Source organism: Schistocerca piceifrons, chromosome 1 (genome assembly GCF_021461385.2).
Source record: "Schistocerca piceifrons isolate TAMUIC-IGC-003096 chromosome 1, iqSchPice1.1, whole genome shotgun sequence".
In the NCBI taxonomy this organism is placed as follows: Eukaryota; Metazoa; Arthropoda; class Insecta; order Orthoptera; family Acrididae; genus Schistocerca; species Schistocerca piceifrons.
In genome coordinates this window covers 844,932,572-844,949,701 of record NC_060138.1, presented here as the reverse complement: position 1 = coordinate 844,949,701, position 17,130 = coordinate 844,932,572, and the positions used below count along the sequence as shown (strand labels likewise).

Sequence of the window (17,130 nt, the reverse complement as noted above, 5' to 3'; positions counted from 1 at the left end):
TGTAATTTTTTGAAATTTCTAGTTCTTTGTCTCTTCATTATAATCGTAATAAGTTTTCGGTTTTTCTAAATTTGTCCTCCAATATTTTTTTTCACAGCAATTAAAAACAATGAAAAGGCACTCATACAATATTAATGTTATCTGTTTTGTTTGTATATCGTCTCTTCCGCAGTCGCTGTTTTACTATTCATATTGAAATGCATTCTTTGCGACAGTATTAAAAGTATTATTTAGAGCAGAATTTTGGCTCGTACGTTGCCGAGCTACTTAATTGTCTGACACAATTCTTTGCTTCACTGCTTTGGCAACATCATCATATTCAATGTTTTCATCAACTGATCTATGTTTTGGCAAGTATTTGCTGTCCGTTGTGACAAACACAAATTTTTTGTGCACTGCGCCTCACTGACAATATATTTTAGTTTCTATGTTTTATTATGTCCAAAATTTAGTTTTGTGTACTTTGCCAATTTTGTTTTAATCAGAACTTTTAAGAAAAAAGCGAAATGACACTGGTGTAAATAAAACTTTTATTACAATCGCGAAAGACGGAATATTCTCAATATTACATAGGACACCTATCTAGTACTTAAATGAGATTGTTATACAGTAAATTTTATATGAAATATAGGTATATTGTCCACATTTCATTCTCAGCATTGTGGCAACTAAAATAGATCATACGGAAAGGATACGCTATGGACTTTTACTTCTGCAAACTCTTCAAAATTTCGTGCAATGGTTTAATACATTTAATACTGCACAATGACTGCATTGAACATCGAAACAAAATTAAGTCATTTATGGGGGGGAAGGTATCAGTCAAGAAGATGGTAAAAATCAAATTTTTGGGCCAAATAGTTTTTGTGAAATCGAATGATAAGTGTGTCAAAGCAGTCGAAACACCATGTGTCAGCACAGGCGAGCAGTGCAGTGATGACAAAATCGCGTACAGCGCGGAATGCGGGGAGCATGTCTCTGTTGCAGCGAAAGGGTTAATGCGGCCGTGGTTGCTTTACTTCATAAACTGCGCGCTCCCCCCTAAACGTAAGTTTGCGAACTATACTATACTATGGCGCTGCTTCTCTTGGCGCGTGCGTCGTTTGCAACTGGCAACGCAGCAATCTCCCGCGTCTGGGCAGGCATGCGCGAGCCGCCAAAATGAAAGAATTCAACTATAGTGGGGGTTGTGACAACGCCACCTAGGTGGCGTTGGTTGTGAAGACTAGTTAACACGACGACATTGGGTTGCGCCACTGGTTGCGTGGAATGAGTTGCATGCAAGTGGTTTCATATATGACTGTAGACACGACACCAGTATACGCCTCTGTAATGAAAGTTTTGGCAGCTGCACGTCGCAAGAGTTGTGTTGGAGTTAGAAGCTTGTTGCATGGAATCGCTGCATAAGAAAAAACGTGTTTCGATTCATGACTGGATGAAGAAAAGACGTCAGCTCGGTAGCTCAGCATCCTTGCTTAAATAATTTATAACGGAAGATCCAAGAAGTTCTTTTATCTTAGAATGTCACCAGAACTGTTCACGTTTCCGCTAAATAGAGGTAATTATGCGATAAGAATAAAGGTATTGTAATGCATGAAGCGCTGTCGCCAGAACTGAAATTACGTGTCATACTGCATGCATTAAAATCGAAAATACTTGTCATGCTATAAGATATGGTTTTAGTTGGTGATGACGCTATTTCCTTAACACCAATAATTATTAACATTAAAAGTAATAATTATTCGAAGCAGGCTGCATTAAGAAGAGTGGTTTGCAAACTAGTCAATTGAAGACAGATCTGTACAGTGGCAATATTTCAAAATTCTAACGTATGTGAATGGGGAGCACTGCAGCGACGTTTTAAATAGATGAATATTGAATAAAGAATGCAGCTTCTTGAATTTGTATAGCCTTCCCTCCTGTCAACAATATTCCTTAACAAAGAGTTGTCCAACTCGAACGATGGGATTTGTCTTGTAGACGAGAGCATTGCCACAGCTAGAATTACACTTGCTTGTATTTTTCTTAATTCAGTTGTATATGTGCTCCTAACTCAATAAGTTTTGCCCTGCAGATCAGATATTGTTATGATCGCACAAGACGGTCTCAGCGGCAGCAATATGTTGCTTATTTTTGTAATTGGCAGCACTGAAATCCCACAAACACCTATACAGATCATAGATATCCAAAAAGCGAACTTTATTCTCCATTCCTCACTTCATATTTTAGTTTGTCTACACTCTATGAACACATACAACTTCAAAATTCATGCAACTAGTGTCGCTAAAGTTGGAACACGCCGCGAGTGTTTAGTTTCACCAACGAGTTGCGCAAACGCGCATGTGCAGTGGCCGGTAGCCCAGTTGCCTGCAACATAGTGTAAACTAGGCTTTAAAGTACTGTGAAATGCAAATGTGCACCTGTCCGCTACATGTTTAAAGTAGACAGTGTTGTACTTCCACATCCCATTTTTCAGCCAGTGTAGCAACGCAGTACGTCGAGACCGAGGACAACAAACGAAGGAGGAAAAAAAACGGGTGAACCATCACAGAATGATCAAAAATTGTCGCTCATTTTCAGCTCAGTCCTGGGACAACTGATGTAAGTCTTTTAATGTGACATCAAAATGCTATTAATGGCTATAAAAGCACAAGTAAAAACACTGGAAATAGCCAAAGCGTCAATTCCATATCCGTCAGTGTAGTGTAACTGCGGTAGTAGGCTGAGGCTGGGATGTTTCTTGACCATTTCTCCTATAATTGAACAGTTTTGCAGATCTACATTTTTGATTCTTTCATACATCGTTCATTAAAAAATGACAACCATGCCACTTGGGACCTGTGGAATGGTACATTAGCTTATTTGTTGGCGTAAATATTTGTCATGTATTGTTGTTTTTCTGACATGTTCTACATCCTGGAGGACCTCCTCGCTACAGATCAATTGGAATGAAAGTAAATCTAATCTAATCTCGTGCAAGAAAAAATACTGCTGCATCCTCCCTACCGAAAAGTCCTCAATCCAGTGACAAATATCACTTTATACCCCATATGATCGAACTTTTGAAAATAGGTGTAGGTGTGGTACTGAGTTAAATGCTTTTTGGAAACAAAGAAATACTGTATCCACCTGATTGCCCTTCTAAGATATCTGTATGGTGTGAAAGGTGGCCATTTACCCTAAATAAAGAAAAGTGTGCGGTCACTCACATGAATCCTAAATGAAATCAATCAAATTTTGGCTCTCAAGGCTGTCAGTTCAACTAAATACCTAGGAATTACAATTAAGAACAACTTTAATTGGAAAGACCATATAGACAATGTGTGGGGAAAGCAAACCAAAGACTGGGCTTCATTCGCAGAACACTTAGATGATGCGGCAAATCCATTAAAGAGACTGCCTACACTACACTTGTCCACCCTCTGCTAGAGTACTGCTGCTCGGTATGGGATCCTTAACAGGTAGGATTGACGGAATACATAAAAAAATTCCAAATAAGGGTGACTCATTTTGTATTATCACAATACATGGGAGAGAGTGTCACGGAAAGGATACAAGAGTTGGAGTGGCAATCATTAAAATAAAGAATTTTTTGTTGTCATGGGAACTATTTAGGAATATAATAGAGGGAAACATTCCACGTGGGAAAAATATATCTAAAAAGAAAGATGATGAAACTTACCAAACAAAAGCGCTGGCAGGTCGATAGACACACAAACATACACACAAAATTCTAGCTTTCGCAACCAATGGTTGCCTCGTCAGGAAAGAGGGAAGGAGAAGGAAAGACAAAAGGATATGGGTTTTAAGGGAGAGGGTAAGGAGTCATTCCAATCCCGGGAGCGGAAAGACTTACCTTAGGGGGAAAAAAGGACAGGTATACACTCGCACACACACACATATCCATCCACACATACACAGACACAAGCAGACATTTGCCTTTACAAATGTCTGCTTGTGTCTGTGTGGATGGATATGTGTGTGTGTGTGCGAGTGTATACCTGTCCTTTTTTCCCCCTAAGGTAAGTCTTTCCGCTCCCGGGATTGGAATGACTCCTTACCCTCTCCCTTAAAACCCATATCCTTTTGTCTTTCCTTCTCCTTCCCTCTTTCCTGACGAGGCAACCATTGGTTGCGAAAGCTAGAATTTTGTGTGTATGTTTGTGTTTGTTTGTGTGTCTATCGACCTGCCAGCGCTTTTGTTTGGTAAGTTTCATCATCTTTCTTTTTAGAACTATTTAGGAAATTTCATTCAGCACCTTTTTCCTCAGAATGCGGAAATATTTTGTTGTCCCCCACCTACATAGGGAGAAAGTATCATCATAATAAAATGAATCAGAGCGCGGACAGAAAGATGTAGGTGTTCATTTTTCCTCCGCACTATACGAGGTGGAACAGTAAAGAAATAGTCTGAAAATGGTGCAATGGACCCTCTGCCAGGCACGTAAGTGTGCATTGCAGGCTTGTCATGTATATAAAGGTTATAAAATGCAAACAACCTTAACATGGCAATTGTTGCAGCATTGCTCCAAGGAAACAGAATCAAAATGTTTGAGGTCAGCTGATCTCAAAAATGTTGAAATGACTGCACTGGTCGCAGCAATGTAATATGTTGTTATTTCTGAAAGTTTGGTCACGCTAATGTCTGTTGATTCATCAGTTACAATGTTATACATGCTGTCACCAATATCTTGATGCAAATTTTTCACAAAATAGAGCCTTAGTACATGTTCCATAACTGCACTACACTTTATGCTACATAGCTGAAGTTTTCTGGCAACATCATTGTCTGAATTTACTCATGTACAACTCACTTAAGTGACTATATGATATGATCGCACAACTGCCAAAAATGCAAGGGAACCCTCAGCTTGATTCATTTCTAGATTCTTAAATGGTTTTGAAAGGTATTTTTGTTTAGAGTGCTACAGCTGTTGTGTGGTGTTTTTTGCCATTATGGCTTGTATGTCAGCATAAGTACTATGACAAAATTTGCAAGATGCTTTAGTGTAATCACCAAAAATTCTTTCTAACCAGTCTACAAATCGCATAGTCATTCAGCATGACATTTCTGGGCTTACTGCGCCATTATTTTACCCATTTTTAGCACTAAAACAATATCCAATGTTGTAAAAAAGCACCACATTAACACCGGCACTATAGGTATGCACAGTGCATGCAGCTGCAGATGTATTAATACTAGAATGCATAACAATACAGGAATGAAGACAGAATACTGTGTATTATAAACGTTCAGGTGATATAAATTCAAGAGCTAATAGACATAAATAAATTAAATAGTGCTATTTTCTGTGTGCTGAATGATTCAAGTGATTTTTAAAAGTAATTTTACTGTAAAACCACCCTAATATGTTTAAAATCTACAATAATTCCCACTAGCCACTAGACAGGCACTCAAAACCACCAGATTTAGTGGGAAAATCACTAAGTTGGCAGCACTGGCATAGCGATAACACACACAAAACTGAGCAAAAGTATACATTCTACAAAATGCACATGAAAAAGGAAAAATTACAATCTATAACATGTTGTGCTCAACTCCCTGATTTCTACAAATTCTAAGAAGTACATTGATTAAAAAGACTAATAGGCAAAGAACTTTTCACAATCGGCCAAAAATCATAATGATGGGTTTTCAAAACAACTACCTCCAGTTTGACAATCATTAGATAAAAATCGGGATAAATAATGGAATAATCGGGAGGTGGGGGAAAAAGCTGAAAATCAGGAGTCTTCCCTCTAAATCAGGAGAGTTGGCAGGTGTGTACTATCAAGTGAAGACCACTGGTTGTCAATATATGGGTATGTCCAGTTTCAGAACACACGTGATGAACAAGCGATTAATGAAATCAACACCCTTGTCTAAAGAGGTTGCACGAAGAACAGAAACATCAGGAAAGCAGGACAGCGAGGCCTACCATGCCGATCCTCTCTCTTCACTGAAACACCAGTGGCAAGTATCCATAATGAATGCCAAAACCAGACATAGCAAAGTACAGGTTACATCAAGCTGCGCGAGGGTATGTCGAAAATGCCGAAGTCTGTCAGTCACTTTTGAGCGCCACTCTGTTGACAAGGTTTTTCAACTTGCCCAATGTTCCTGTTCTTCTTCCTTACATTTTAAAGCATTGTTGGAATACCCTTGTAATGGTCTAACACATCACAAAAAAAAAAACAATGCAGTCACTGAAAAAAAAAATCCCATTAAGGTCAGAGATGATGTGCAGCCTTTAAGAGTTTATGCATCACTGAACAGTCATAGCACTTTATTTACCAAGGAATGACGAAAAAGACGAATGTCCGCTGTCTTCTTGACCATCACGATTGCCTTTGAGTGCTTAGCCCCTTCCACATGACTGATCACGGCCATTTTCCCCATGTTGCTGAGAGTGAAAGACTTGCTGCATACTGTGCAATATGCCTGGCATTCTGACATCTTTTGTACTAACATCAACATCTTTTTTCACGAATTTTTTTTTTTTTTTTTTTAGATGGAGAAAACATGCCAAATAGTATGTGTGTTTCATTAAGCCTACTAATGACATTTAATTTAGTAAAAAGAAACACATTTGGTGACAAAAGTATGTATTTCCTTGGAGTCACAAAACAGATTTAAAATATCCTCACTGATTTGAGAAACAACATCAGAAGAAAGAAAGCCACTTGAAAGATGTGTATAAGGCAGGGAATAGTTGTGTAAACCAATACTATAGGTGACCAATAAAATGTTTGTTATACTACGTTTGAGATTCTCAGTTATTACCCATTGTGTTATGTCTATTATTTTACGGGTATTATGAGAATGAAAGTTGCTACTCACCATATAGTGGAGATGCAGAGTCGCAGATAGGCACAACAAAAAAAACTCCCAACTCCCGTAATTACAACTTTTGGCCATAAAGGCCTTCATCAACAATAAACACACATATGCACACGCGCGCACACACGACTGCAGCCTCAGGCAACGAGTGTGGTTTCAGTTGCCTGAGACTGCAGTCGTGTGTGTGTGTGTGTGTGTGTGTGTGTGTGTGTGTGTGTGTGTGTGTGTGTGTGTGTGTGTGTGTGTGGGGGGGGGGGGTTTGTTATGGTTTTAGGGCGCAAAGCTGCTACGGTCATTAGCGCCCGGTCTGTGACTTAGGAAAAGTCAAAAAAATGAAACTGGAAACCAGCAGCAATGGGAGCGAAACTCAAAAAAGTGGGGAAACTAAAAACAGAAGGAAAGCTTAAAAAATCCACTATAGATGGGGGGTTGTTTGTCCCCCAAAAAAAACTTCAAGTGACTGACGTCATCTCACTGGCACTAATAAACTCAAGAACGCGATCGGCTGAGCGCGTGTCATCTGTTAAAATGGAAGATATATCAGGCGACAGCTGTAGACGGGCGCGTAACGGAGTAAAATAGGGGCACTCAAGTACAAGGTGTCTCACCGTCCACAGTTGAGAGCAGTGGGGACAAAGTGGGGGAGGATCGCCACTTAAAAGATGTCGATGGCTAAAAAGACAGTGCCCTATCCGGAGTCTAGTTAAAATTACCTCCTCCCGACGACAAGTTCCGGAGGAAGAGGTACAGGCACAGGGAAGAGCTTTCACATCCCGCAATTTATTATTGGAAAGTGTCGACCAATGTGCGTGCCACAAAAGAGCAACACGACAACATAAAACACTGCGTAGATTGGGAGGGAATCATGCGAATAGCAGGCTGAAGAAGAGAGACTGCAGCCTTGGCAGCTATATCGGCTGCCTCATTTCCACAGATACCAACATGTCCTGGGATCCAGAGGAACGTCACAGAGACGTCCCCCAAGTGGAGCAAGTGGAGGCAGTCCTGAATCCGGTGGACTAGAGGGTGGACAGGGTAGAGAGCTTGGAGACTGAGGAGAAAGCTGAGCAAATAACATACTGTATCCGCTGATGGCGATGGATGTATTGAACAGCCTGGAGAACAGCATAAAGCTCCACAGTAAAAACTGAACACTGGTCGGGAAGCCGAAATCGATTTGGGGTGTCACCAACAATATAGGCACTCCCACCACCAAACGATGTTTTTGAGCCATCAATGTAAATAAATGTGGCATCCTTCATTTGCGTGCATAGAGCAGCAAATGCCCAACGATAAACAAGAGAAGAGGTACCATCCTTGGGAAACTGACAAAGGTCACTGAGCAGGCAGGTCCAGGGCTGAAGCCAAGGCTGTGCTGTACCACAAGTTGTCAACAAAGTCTTAGGAAAGTGGAAGGAAAGAAAATGTAGCAGTTGATGGAAGCGGACTCCCGGTGGTAGTAGGGAGGAAGGGCGGCCTGCATACCCTAAATCCGAGGAGGCGTCGAAAAAAATGTCATGGGCCGGATTAGCAGGCATGGAAGACAGGTGGCTAGCACGACGACTCAGAAGGAAAGCTCGCCTATTGGACAGCAGAGGTTTAGCAGTCTCAGCATAAAGGCTTTCCACAGGGCTGGTGTAAAAAGCTCCAGACACTAAACGTAATCCACGGTGGTGGACAGAGTTGAGACGCTGAAGAATAGACGGCCGAGCAGAGGAGTAAACTATGCTTCCATAGTCCAATTTCGAGTGCACTAAGGCGCGATAGAGGCGGAGAAGGACCACTCTGTCTGCTTCCCAGGAGATACCATTCAGGACACGGAGGGTGTTGAGGGATCGCTGACAGTGAGTCGAAAGATAGAAGACGTGGGAGGACCAGCACAGTTTTCTGTCAAACATAAGACCCAAGAATTTAGCGACGTCCGCGAACGGAAGGTTGACAGGGCCTAGATGTAAGGAAGGCACAAGAAACTTCGTACGATGCCAAAAATTAACACAAACGGTCTTACTGGGAGAAAAGCGGAAGCTGGTTTCGATGCTCCAAGAGTGGAGGTGATCGAGACATCCTTGAAGACGTTGTTCAAGAAGGCTGGTCCGTTGAGAGCTGTAGTAGATCACAAAATTGTCCACAAAGAGGGAGCCCGAGACATCAGGAATGAGACAATCCATAATTGGATTTATGGCAATGGCAAACAGTACAACACTTAGCACGGAGCCCTGGGGTACCACGTTTTCTTGGGAGAAAGTAGTGTTCACCCGCACTTTAAATCTGTGCTCTGCCATAAATTCACGAAGCAAAAGTGGCAGCAGACCTTGAAAGCCCCAAGAGAATAGTGTGCGGAGGATGCCTGTCCTCCAACAGGTATTGTATGCTCTCTCCAGATAAAAATATATTGCTACTGTTTGGCGTTTCCTGAGAAAATTGTTCATGATATAAGTGGAGAGAGCAACAAGATGGTCAACTGCAGAACGATGCTTCGGAAGCTGCATTGGGCAGGTGTTAAAAGACTGCGGGACACCAGCCACCAAGCTAAACGGCAATTCACCATATGCTCCAAAACCTTACATACACTACCGTGAGAGAAATGGGGAGATAGCTAGAGGGGAGATGTTTGTCCTTTCCAGGTTTCGGAACAGGAATGACGATAGCTTCCCACCATCTTCTATAAAAAGTACTGTCAGTCCAAATTCGATTATAAAGGCGAAGGAGCTAACACAGACTATGGTGTGATAAATGCAGCAACAGTTGGATGTGGATACCATCCAGTCCTGTGGCGGAAGAGCGAGAAGAAGAGAGTGCGTGTTGGAGTTGGCGCATGGAGAAAACAGTATTATAGCTTTCGCGATTTAGAGAGGAGAAAGCAAAAGGTCGCACTTCCGCTGCACGTTTCTTCGGGAGAAAAGCTGGCAGTTAATTTGAAAAGCTCGAAATCTCACCAAAGTGTTGACCCAATGAGTTAGAAATTGCGACAGGATCCACTAATGTATCAAGCGCGACAGTGAGCCCAAAGACCGGGGAGAAACTAGGCGCGCCAGATAACCATCGAATCCGACTCCAAACTTCCAAGGAGGGAGTGAAGGTGTTAAATGAGCAAGTAAAGAAGTCCCGGCTTGCCTTCTTGCTATCGCGGATGACATGATGCCATCGCGCACGGAACTGCTTATAGCGGATACAGTTGGCCAAAGTAGGATGGTGCCAGAAAATGTGGAAAGCACGTCACTGCTCATATATTGTGTCACAGCATGCCTTGTTCCACCAAAGAACTGGGAGGCGCCGGGCAAATCGGAGGTGTGAGGTATTGAACGTTTCGCAGCTGTAAGAATAACTTCTGTAATATGAGTGACCTCATCGTCGACACTAGGAAAGTGACAGTCATCAAATGTCGCCAGGGATGAAAAAAGTGTCCAATTGGCTTGGGCAAACTTCCAGCATCTCGGGCGCATATATGGCAGTTGTGGCTGCAATCTAAGGACACATGGAAAGTGGTCACTAAGACAGAAGATGACCGGCGAGTAGGATCGTAAGAGGATTGACAATTCATCCCGACTGGCTCGAATGCCGCAGATATTCCAATGGATAATGGACATAGGGTGGACAGAAAAGGGAAGAATGTGACCAAGGTTGCCCTCAACTCAACGACTGCTCAGAGCCGGCGACTGACAGCGTGGAACGGCATTCAGCTGAAGGCAGAAGATCCTGATCCATAGGTTGTTCAGGAGCAGCTCTGCCACCAGCGATAGGCTGGTTGATCGACTGCCAGTAGTGCGCCTCGGCGACACAGAAGATGGCCGAAGGCGGTTACCGCTAGGTGGTGCTGTAGGTGAGACACGCCATGGCGGAGAAGGAGAGGAACTGGGTTTCTTATTAGCCTTCTTGGAAACGAGACGTTGAGATGAAACAGGAATCAATGGTGGTGAAATCGGGGTACGTAAAAAATCTTCACGAGTAGGCTCTTTTTTGGAAGTCCGGGTGTCCGATTTTGGGGCTTGTGATTTAGTAAAACCCGATGAAGGGTGAGCCACAGAGTGAACAGGTGAGAGTGGGGAGGTTGAACGGGCGATCTTTGCACTGGTCGATCTGACGACTGTGGCACTAAAGGTGAGATAACAAGTCTGCATGGCTGTCTCCTTTGTTGGCTGAGGAGAGGCAAGGACAGTGCTGTATTCACCTGCGTGAGGCACAGTGGGCTTTCGACTGGTGAATAACTTTTGAGCAGCAAAGGTCGACACCTTTTCCTTCACTCTGATTTCCTGAATGAGCTGTTCGTCTTTAATTATGGGGCAATCTCTAGAGGAAGCAGCGTGGTCACCCATACAGTTGATGCAACGAGGGGATGGAAGTTAACAAGCACCCTCATGGGCATCCTTGCCACACGTAACGCATTTGGCCAGATTGGAAAGACTGGCTGGTATGATTGAACTGCTGACACCGATAGCAGTGCGTAGGGTTTGGGATGTAAGGGCGAACGGAAATTATCTCATAGCCCACTTTTATGTTTGATGGAAGTTGAACTCTGTCAAATGTCAAGAAGACAGTACGGGTTGGAACGATGTTCTTTCCAACCCTTTTCATGACTCGATGAACAGCCGTTACGCCCTGGTGAGACAGGTAGTTTTGAATTTCCTCGTCGGACAATCCGTCGAGGGAGCGTGTATAAACGACCCCACGTGATGAATTTAAAGTGCGGTGCGCTTCCACCCGGACAGGGAAAGTGTGTTGCAGTGAAATACACAGCAGTTTTTGGGCCTGGAGGGCACTGACTGTTTCTAACAAGGTGCCATTTTGTAATCGGGAACAAGACTTTACAGGACCTGCAACTGTGTCAACACCTTTCTGAATAATGAAAGGGTTGACTGTGGGAAGTCTTGACCTTCGGCCGACCAAGAAACAACAAGGAACTGTGGCAACAATGGAAGAATTGTCCGTGGCTGAGACTCATTGAACTTTCACTTGTGAGCAGACATAGTAGATGATGAGGAAACCATTGCGGAAGTATCCCCCATGATTACGTGTCTCCGATGGCGTGTTCCTTCCTTGTGAGGTCCCTCTCTGAGGGCACTCCCGCCTTAGGTGATTGTTCACACATCAGGTCACACCACCCGAGAAATGGATGGAGGAACCCATCGGCACTTTCGGAAGGTATCAGCTCGGGTAATCACCCCTCCCTGGGCCTGGCCGTTACCAGAGAGTACGTACATGTCCTACCTGTCTACCCGGGGCGGGGAATTATGCATTACCCCATCACCGGCTACGCGTGGGAATGCATGGGTCGACCTTCAGACATGCACAGGGAGGAAAAAAGAGAAAGGGAGGAACAAAGAAAAGGAAAGGAAAGAAGAGAGGTCTCAAACGCCGCAGTGGAGAAAATGGTAAAGAGAAGAGGGAAGGAAAAGAGGACAAAGGAAGGACAAAGACTTGCCAGCAGAGAAAGCAAAGAAGAGACTGTTTTACAGTTTCGAGTGTCCTCCTCCAGATGTAGGCACTAAACATACAACATACTCCCAGAGGGGAAGAAAAGGAAGGGAAGAGGCGGAGGGGGGGGGGGGGGGAGATGGGGATGGGGAAGGATGTGGAAAAGGAGGTATGCAGCCCAGAAAGGAAGGAGGGCCACACTAGCTCGGGGTCCTGTGCTCGCTACGCACGTATCAACAAAAGAGTTGTGGACCTCCTGGTGTGTTTTTGTGTGTGTGTGTGTGTGTGTGTGTGTGTGTGTGTGTGTGTGTGTATTGTTGACGATTTTGTGAGTAGTAACTTTCCTTCTCATAATATTGGTAGATTCCATCCTGGATTTTCCATTGTTTGATTCTACAGGCATTGTGTAATTTTTCTTTTGAGGAATATAAGAGTACATAGCGTACAAACCGCAGGCAACTGCCACAATTTTCTTCTTCTTATTGCTGATACTTTCTAATATATAAACTACTTTCAAAGTGCCAAAATGTGCTAGAATAAATAAAATGTCTCTACAACACCATACTGTACAATGTATTTGCAGTGAGACAGTTGTAATTCCTGAAATCCATCGCCCGTGGCCTCTGGCCTGCTGAGGAGCACCGGAGTCCTGGGTCCATGGATAAACCATAAAAATCTGCTGCAATACACCATGAAGTGCCTCGAGAATTTTGGAGTAAATTCTAGAGACACTCGGTCTTCCACCGTCTCGAACACAAGATATTTTAAGTATGAGTGTGGCACAGTGGAGATGTGTCTATTGCGTCAACAGTTTTTGTGTGTGCAGGATGGATGTGTATTAGGAGAATACTGCAATCGTGGCAGTTGATCAGCGCAGACTAGTGTTTGCGCTCACGCCATAGAATCTGTATGTGACTTACAAGGAGCAAGCACACATTATTCTTTGACGTTATAATGATTGTAATCGTTATGAACAAATAAAATGTGATTTGACAAGAGACTTTTAATTCAGGTGTTAGACTTGCTAGAAGCAAGAGCTGTTCTTTGAATTTCCGAGTGGTTCTAAAACCAAACTTGTTTGTAAATGTTAATTAAGTGTGTTTCTAAAGCTCGAAGTACGAGTGAAATACAAGAAGATGGAGATATTTATGTCTAAGAAGATAATTTTATGGTGTATTAATACATCATGAATTGCCTACTTATTTAACAAGGACGACAAGCCAACTTTACACGTTCTGTCGCCAAACCGTTAGAACGTGGCGACCGACGTGACCAGGACTCGAAGAAAGAGGAATTTTAAAACGAAATAAAGATGATAAAATATTGTGAGTTGCCATAGCAACCAATAGTAACAAGACAAACAAATTGTTTCACAGAGTTGGATTCTGCATAAACGGCAAAAAGTGTGAAAGTTGATGAATACCAGACAAAAGAAGATGTAAGGAATCTCAACAATTTACACTAAGAAGAGTTACGACGAAACCTATTTGATGACAAGGATCCAGTGTGGAGAGTAAGCAGCCCTCATACACATTGCAGGGGCGTGGATGCAGTAACCAGCAACTGACGCCAACGGCGCCAACTGCTGCTCAAACTAACCTTCGATGCTGCCGGCACCCGTGCTGTTCACTGGCACCGATTTCACACCTGCTCATCGACGCAGCCTAAGACTCTACGCAAGGTGAGCAAAAGACTATAATTATTTGAAAGTGAAGTTAAGGACATTGTTCAATAATAGACTTAGTATAGTTATTATACTCAGAGGGGAATTTTTTTTTAATGATCACTAGATATAAAAGTATAAAGAATATGGATCAAGAACAGCAACTAGCATAACCAACACAGCTATTAAAGTGACTATGGAAATGCCAGACTGGCCTGAAATAGTGAATTTAATTAAAGCCCAGCAGGCAGATTCAGCAGCTGTAAACGCTCAAATTACTACTTAACGTAAAAATCTGGAAGCTCAGAGTTTACAATTAAATTCTAGATTTGATGCACAAAGTAAAGAATTTACTGCTCAAAATACTTCTATAAGAAAGGAACTAAATGCTACTTTAAGCGAAAAACTAGAAGCGCAGGGAAGTATTGGTTAATGTCAGATCCATGGGATCCAGGCGGAGTCACATCTATCTCCCAGGGACGTTAGCATCCTGTGTTAACGGGCGGAGCGACAATCATCAGATCCCTAGTTGTTTTTGGTGTTTTTTCTGTGCTATTTGTTCCTGCACCAAATTCCCTTCAAATCTTAAACTGTCCTATAATTTTATTACGTAGGAAACTGGATATGACGGTAAAGTAGAAAATTTAAGAGAATCACAGATGACCAGTGATCTCTAGACATGAAATGAAGCGCATAAAATATTATTTGAGTGAAAGGTATAATATGATGACACTATTTAAACCGAGCGATGTCTAGATGACATAATCTAAACAGAGTATTTTGTGTGTTTATAAAATATAGTGCAAAGTGATTAACTAAACAACTATTTTATTGTAGTCTACAATTTTCTATTTTTATACAATATTTTATACCTTTTATGAGATGTGATGTAAACGGGAGGGTTTGTATTAATTTTGGAAAGGATGGGTAGTGTAAGTACGACTGCCACTAACACACACACACACACACACACACACACACACACACACACCTTTCAGACAATCCTCGCAGACAAGTGTGACTGATTCTTCACCATTTGCCGTTCCATAGGGGTAGCTAAGATTTTTCTTCAGGGACTTCAAATGTGAAGGTGAGAATGTCCGATCTGTAGGAGACGCTTAACACCATACCTCCTCCAGCTTCTCACTCAGGTACCGGCGAAGTAGGGCTCCTGGGGAAGGGCGGTGGGAAGGGTTTCCTGTCTTGAGGACTATCTTCTTTCTCTTCTTTGATCTTGGCAACCATTTCTACTTTTTCCTTTCTTACTTCTCATCTGAGTACCACAGTCTATCACTCCCTCTTTACATATTCATATACTTCAATCACTGAAGTCCTTATTTTCCATGGTTTCCAATAACCTTCAACTTATTTCATATAAGTAGGCCGAAGAATCAGGATACATAGACACACTTACGCATACACACAACAAAACACAAAGACACAAACAAAGGAAGTACAGATAAAAATGACGTAAGAACCGTCAAATGTTGTAGGGGGAAAGAATGTGCACATAGAGGAATATGCACACGGCTGTTTATTGTGACGGTTCTACATCGCCTCACTTGAGAAAACTATCATGTACATATTTATTAATATGTATGTATAGGAAATATATGTATAAGAACAATGAAGATTCTGTATCACATATGTACATAAGGATATAAAAACTACAATAATTCCACATCAGGGATACATAAGAAGGAAGTGTGAGTAAATACATAAGAAGGAAGTGTGAGTAATTAAGGAGTGCATAAGCCAAGGAGGAACTAATGAGTATAAGCCAACGACGAACTAATGAGCAGAGCATAAGCCAGGGAGGAACTAATTTTGACAGTTATTCAGGAATGTCAGTCGAACATTTGTTCTGATGATTTGTAGGATAGTGGGACAAGTATAGCATAAGTAAATGTATGATATATTGAATAATATACATGTGGTGCATATTGGAAGCATAATGGAGGACTCTAAGGGATTAAATGAAGTATTAAGAAATGAGTGTTAAGTGTGAAACAGATTTAGTTTCCCGACAATATTTAATTATAGTGTACATAAAGATGTATACTAGGGTAATGAAGCATGAGGCCTACACAGGAAGGATAAGGAGAGTGCACCCAGAATGTATTGGATGTAAAAGGTCAGATAGGCAGACCTAAGAAAGGCTGGCCTATACTGTGCGGACAGGGGCACCAAGAAGGGGATTGACCTGTACCATAGGAAAATAGGAATTAAAAAGGGGCATACCTGCCAAAACAGAAGGAGAAAGGGTACTCATAGGATCAACCCATAGATAAGGTATAGGTACTGTTCCTATAGGGGAAAGGACAGTAGTGTGACAAAAGTCACAAAGTTTTGTAGAGATTACTCTGGTAAGTTTGGATTCTCTGTTCCACTAGCATTGTTATGTTTTATGTTTATGAGTGTCAGAAAGAACATTTTCATTTTCCCAGAGTTCCTCCAGACTAAAAGCTACAATAGTTAATGAAACAAATAAGTACTAAAGAAAAAACATTGCAGAGAAGTAGAGTAAAGAATGACATAATTAAGTGTCTATGACACCTGGAGTTTGTGATTGGAAATCAAGAATGTTGTCCACATGATTCCTAGATATAAAAGTACTAACTCCAATAGTAGGTGAAATGATCAGATAGTTATTATCAAAATGAAGAAAGAAGAGCTAGATATTAAGTACACGATTACTAGAAGAAATATAATGTATACTGATTAAAATGTGAATTAGTGTTATGGGAGATATTAATGTACATAATGAATATGTATAAAATATCGTGTGTTTGAGCTAAGGGGAGGGATATGTAGTGTCTCGAGAATTTCAGGGTAAATTCTAGAGACATTGGGTCTTCCACCATCTCGAACACTCGATATTTTAAGTATGAGTGTGGGACAGTGGAGATTTGTCTATACCGCGCAACCAGTTTTTGTGTGTGCAGATGGACATGTATCGGGAGAATACTGCAATCGTGGCGGTCAATCGGTGCAGACAAGAGTTTGCCACTCGCGCCATAGTAGCTGTATGTGATGTACAGGAGAAAGGACGCATTATTCTTTGACGGTGTAATGATTGTAATTGTTATGAACAAATGAAATATGATTTAACCAGAGACTTTTAATTCGGGTGTTAGACATGCTAGAAGCAAGAACTGTCTTTGAATTTCTGGTGGTTATTAAACTCACGACATTGTATACATACTTAATTGTA

At 41.8% G+C, this 17,130-nt stretch overlaps 1 long non-coding RNA gene across 1 annotated transcript in view; it reads left to right on the top strand.

The window, feature by feature from the left end:
• Positions 1–2,481: 2,481 nt before the first annotated feature.
• LOC124715369 overlaps positions 2,482–17,130 on the top strand; it is a 28,106-nt gene continuing 13,457 nt past the window's right edge. The window contains exons 1-2 of the long non-coding RNA XR_007005651.1: positions 2,482–2,601; positions 12,837–13,934. This is a non-coding gene — a long non-coding RNA (uncharacterized LOC124715369). The remainder of the gene's footprint in view (positions 2,602–12,836; positions 13,935–17,130) is intronic.